Source organism: Rattus norvegicus, chromosome 6, assembly GCF_036323735.1.
Source record: "Rattus norvegicus strain BN/NHsdMcwi chromosome 6, GRCr8, whole genome shotgun sequence".
Taxonomy (NCBI): domain Eukaryota; kingdom Metazoa; phylum Chordata; class Mammalia; order Rodentia; family Muridae; genus Rattus; species Rattus norvegicus.
This window is the reverse complement of record NC_086024.1, coordinates 43,165,249-43,171,372: the sequence shown is the minus strand read 5'-3', so window position 1 is coordinate 43,171,372 and position 6,124 is coordinate 43,165,249.

The window sequence follows — 6,124 nt, the reverse complement described above, 5'->3', positions numbered from 1 at the left end:
AAAACCAGAAGCTGGTTCTTTGAGAAAACTAACAAGACAGATAAACCCTTAGCCAGACTTACCAGAGGGCACAGAAGATTATCCAAATGAACAAAATCAGAAATGAAAAGGGAGACATAACAACAATTTGAGGAAATTCAAAAAAATCATAAGATCCTACTAGAAAGGCCTATATTCAACAAAACTTGAAAATATGTATGAAATGCACAATTTTCTAGACAAATACCAGGTACCAAAGTTAAATCAGGATCATATACCCATCTAAATAGTTTCATACCTCATAAAGAAATAGAAGCAGTCATTAAAAGTCTCCCAACCAAAAAGAGCCCAGGACCAGATGAGTTTAGTGTGGCTTTCTATCAGACCTTCATAGAAGACCTCATACCCATACTGTCCAAACTATCAATTAAAATAGAAACAAGAAGGAACACTATCTAATTCCTAAGAAGCCACAATTATGCCTATACTTAAATCACATAAAGACACAACAAAGAAAGAGAACTTCAGACCAATTTCCCTTATGAATATCAATGAAAAAATACTCAGTAGAATTCCTGCAAACTGAGTCCAAGAACATATCAAAATAAACATCCATCATGATCAAGTAGGCTTCATCCGAGGGAACCAGGGATGATCCAATATATGAAAATCTATCAATGTAACCTACTATGTAGACAAACTCAAAGAAACAAACCACATGATTATCTCATTAGATGCAGAGAAATCATTTGACTAAATTTAACACCCCTTCATGATAAAAGTCTTGGAAAGATCAGAAATTCATGGCCCGTACCTAAACATAGTAAAATCAATATACAACAGCCAGTAGCCAACATCAAACTAAATGGAGAGAAAGTTGAAGCAATCCCACTAAAATCAGGGACTGGACAAGACTGGCCACTCTCTGCCTACTTATTCAATAGAGTACTTGAAGTCCTAGCCAGACCAATCAATCAACAGTAGGAGGTCAAAGGAATACAAATTGGAAAGGAAGACATCAAAATATCACTATTTGCCGATGATATGATAGTATACTTAAGTGACCCCAAAAGTTCCACCAGAGAACTAATAAGCCTTATAAATAACCTCAGCAAAGTGGCTGGGTATAAATTTAACTCAAGCAAATCAGTAGCCGGAATAAACAAGTGAACGATCTGTAAAACAAGAATTTCAAGTCTCTGAAGAAAGAAATTGAAGATCTCAGAAGATCGAAAGGCCTCCAATGCTCATGGATTGGCAGGATTAATATAGTAAATATGGCCATTTTGTCAAAAGCAATCTACAGGTTCAATTCAGTCCCCATCAAAATTTCAACTCAATTCTTCATAGAGTTAAAGAGCAATTTGCAAATTCATCTGGAATAAAAAAAAACAGGATAGTGAAAACTATCCTCAACAATAAAAGAACTGGGTGAATCACTATCCCTGACCTCAAGATGTATTACAGAAAAATAGTGCTAAAAACAGTATGATATTGGTTCAGAGACAGGCAGGTAGATCAATGGAATAGGGTTGAAGACCTAGAAATGAACCCACACACCTATGGTCACTAGATCTTTGACAAAGGAGCTAAAACCATCCAGTGGAAAAAAGATAGCATTTTCAACAAATGGTGCTGATTCAACTGGTGATTACCATGCAGAAGAATGCAAATGAATCCATTCTTTTTGCCCTATACAAAGCTTAAGTCCAAGTGGAATTATTTGATGGAAAGGTCATTATAGAACAGAATGTATTAGTGATGTCTACTGAAGCAATTTTCAATATTTTCTATTCCAAAACGACCAGATAATTGTTTCTGCTAAAATAATTTAAATTCTGATCCTAACTTGTTTACTCAGATAATCTCCTTAAAAAAACAAACAAACAAACAAACAAAAAACAGAAAACCACCAACAAGCAACAACAAAACAAAATATAAGACCAGAGAGGATCCACTTGGTAACTGAAACAAAGAAACAGAGCATGCTTTCTCCCTTCACTGATTTCTGCTCTGAAAAATCCTAGACAAGAACCTCATTTTTGTTAAGAGTTTTTAGATTATTTCAAAAGGAAAACTAATGAATCCCCTAAAAAACCCACCTGTGAATACCTGCTCTTCTCATCTTGAAGCCAAGTCATTTCTTTTGGGGGGGGTCTTAAATATATTTTTCATTGGATTTTTAAAATTTATTTATATTTCAAATGTTATCTCCTTTCCCCATTTCCTGTCCACAAAACCCCTATTCCATCCTGCCTCCCCCTTCTCCTATGAGGGTTTCCCCCCATCCACTCACCCCCCCTTCACACCTCCCCACCCTAATACTCCCCTACACTGGGGGGAGGGTCTACCCTGGCAAGACGAAGGGTTTGTCCTCCCACTGGTGCCCAAGAAGGCCATTCTCAGCTACATATGCAGCTGGAGCCATGGGTCTGTTCATGTATACTCTTTGGTTGGTAGTTTAGTCCCTGGCAGTTCTGGTTGGTTGGTATTGTTGTTCTTATGGAGCTGCAAACACTTTCAGCTCCTTCAATCCTTTCTCTAACACCTCCAACCAAGACCCTGTTCTCAGTTCTATGATTGACTGTGAGAAGTCCTAGCCAGAGCAATCAGATAACAAAAGGAGGTAAAAAAGATACCAATTGGAAAGGAAGTAGTCAAAATATCACTATTCACAGATGCTTTGATTGTATACTTAAGTGACCCTAAAAATTCCACCAGAGAACTTCTAAGCCTGATAAACAATTCAGTCAAGTGACTGGATATAAAATCAACTCAAACAAATCAGTAGCCTTCCTCTACTTGAATAATAAACAGGCTGAGAAAGAAATTAGGGAAATAACACCCTTCACAATAGTCACAAATAATAAAAATACCTCGGTAAGACTCTAAGCAAGCAAGTGAAAGATCTGTATGATAAGAACTTCATGTCTCTGAAGAAAGAAATTGAAGATCTCCCATGTTCATGGATTGGCAGGATCAATATTGTAAAAATAGCCATCTTGCCAAAAACAATCTACAGATTCAATGCAATCCCCATCAAAATTCCAACTCAATTCTTCATGCAGTTATAAAGAGCAATTTGCAAATGCATTTGGAATAACACAAAAACCAGAGTACTGCAAAGTATCCTCAACAATAAAAGAACTTCTTGGGGAATCACCATCCCTGACCTCAAGCTGTCTTACAGAGCAATAGTGATAAAATGTGTATGTTATTGGTTCAGAGCCAAGACATTGCTAAACAGAGTTGTCCTCTCAGGATCATTTAGAATCCTAATTGTTTTTGTCTATGAATCTACAATTAGATATCCCCTATCTCATAGTCAACTAGTTACAATTTTATCCTGCATGTAACTGTTGAACACATTTGTGCTTGTCTCAAAGAGAAAAGAAATGGACATAGCTTTATATTTCCACAACATTACACAACACCATTTAGGCATGTTAAATATGTGGAAAGTTTGAGTGGTAGCACATATGAGGATGAGTGTGCCTTCTGTTTTACCTTGGTCATTAATGGCAAAACTGATCTATGCTATTCCTTTGAACACCGTCCTCTTCTGTATATACATATACATTATGTTTTTGGGGCTGTACATCCATTCTTTACATTAATTACTCTCCAACTATTGGCATATTCTCATTGTAAAAGTAAGCTTAATATCCAATTATTATCATTTGGGTGTAGGCTTCCTGTGACAAAATGGACCAGTAACGTTGACTTTATCAATTGAGGATAACGGACAGATGTACATATTGTAAGTTGATAAGTAGATAAAAGGCATATCAATAGATCGCTTATGTTGTAATTGCAACATTTTCAGGAAATCCTTGTGTAATTTAGAATTTGTTATTGAAATAACATAATTAATAAATAAATGGAATCATCCAATACCTTCCATCTTGCAGTGGAAACACTGCATTTAAAAACTGTACTACTTAATATATGTATTTACCACATTTTAGACAACAATTTTAGAAAACCTAAATTGTCTACCAGTTTAAAGCAACTCTTATAGAACATTAAAACATGTAGCCTTTGGAAAGAATTAATTTTTCTACTATTCTAACTTGTTCTGATGAATTTTACATATGTTATTGCCCTTTATCCTTTTATTAAACAACCTATTATGATGGTAACATGAAATACAAAGACTTAATCTATATATGATTCCCAAAGCAACACTTGATACAAATAGTACCATTCTCCTCTCTAGGATGGGAAAGTGTTCCTAAATAAATTCTATGCATGAAGCAGAAATCTATTGCATATTTCACACATGATACTGCCCTGGCTCCTCATTGTAGTTATGGCCCTGTATGAATCCATGAATGCCGAAATACTGGAAGGCACCTTCATGAATTATATTGTCTTTCTTTCTTATTGTTGCTTTTATGGGGTAATAAATGATAACAACTTTAGACATTAAACTATGCTTCTAGGTGTTACAGACTGATGTTTGAAATGGAAATGTGCATGTTGTCAATAAGAATTTCCAGATTCCTCAGGGTAAATAATTGTAGCATAGTGAAAGATTGGATTTGGAGATCTTAAAAGTTCTGTTAATCCAAAGAGTTGTTCCCAGTAGGCAGCAAACCATAAGCCATCAGACATACTGGGAAGGAAGTTTCATCTTCAATAGCCAGTTGGGTTTTTATATTTGTACTGCCCAAACAAAGAAAGCAATTTTTAGTTCCTAGAAAATTACTTTAGTATGCGTAAAGATGTACTAAAAATGCAATCATCATATTTTCCCAATGAAACAATGAATTGTTTCTTCAGATAAAGATGTTTCACATGTTAGAATTCAATATACCATTGGTGAAGAAAATGACACTGTGCTGTTCACTCTTCTTTTCAAACTTTGTAATGTTTTGTTGCTACTAGACTTGAACCTGGGACCTCACATTGCTAGGTAATACTCTCCTGTGAATTCTATTCCCAGCTACTTTTACATTCCTTACAGGAAAGCATTGACATTCAGGTCATTTCATTTTATAAAAGTAATAAAAAACAAAGAATATTTTGAAGTAAATTGTTTATTGGACAACTGGATTTGCCTTGTTTCATTTCTTATTGACCTTGCATCTCATTTATTCATTTTTTTATGGATAGTCTATTGTCTATAACTTCTACTATTAATCTACAAAATGTCTAAATTTGGGTAGATTAGAAATAAGAGTTCTATTTCCTTCTCACATTATAGATCCGGGAGTATTGTTCTTGTTGTATTAGACTGGCATAAGAGTTCTGCCCAACCCCTGCCATGACTCAAGTCTTTGCCATCAAACCTGCAGTACAATGAGGACTAAGCATGAAGTATATCAGTACACGAGAGGAAAAGAATAGCATTATTATGGCAGGAATTTTAACTTGAAATTTGTTTTCTTGTACTGTCTTTGTTTTAAGAAGGAATAAGGTTATCGTAAGAAAATTAAATCAAAACAAAACAAAAACAAAAAGAGATCAAGAACAAAGACAATAGGCAGGCTTATTAATTGAACAGGATGTTCCTATGGAATGAAATACAAAGCTTTGAAAAAACTATTTTTGCTCCCTTAGAATCAGAAAAATGCAAATCCAAACTATATTGAAATTCCTTCTAAAGCCAGCCAAAACAGGAATCATTAAGAGAAGTAATGCAAAATGCTGGAAGAATATGAATTAAAGGTTTCTCTTGTGTACTGCAGGGGTTAAATGTCAACAAGGGTAACCACAGTGAAGGGTTTTCCAAAACTAGAAATGGATCGCTTATATGTCCATTCCTGCAGATTTAGAAAAGCACTCTAAGTGAAATAATACAGAGGTCACTGAAGAGCAATAACGTTGTGGCACTTGACTAAACAATGGAGCCAACCAGGATATTCGACAACATAGGCATGATTAAAGAAAATGGAGATTGATTAAGATACTCATAGCTAGGTAAACAGTTGATAGATATGTGATATATGACAGATGGATCTATATATCTATATCTACATCTATATCTATACATATCTTTATCTATGTATAGATATAGATGTAGATGTTTGTAAAGATGGACAGATAATAGATACATACATACAGACAGACATAGAGACATAGAGACATGCATTGAGAAATAGATGACAGAGATTAAAGATAGGTGATAGACAGACAGACA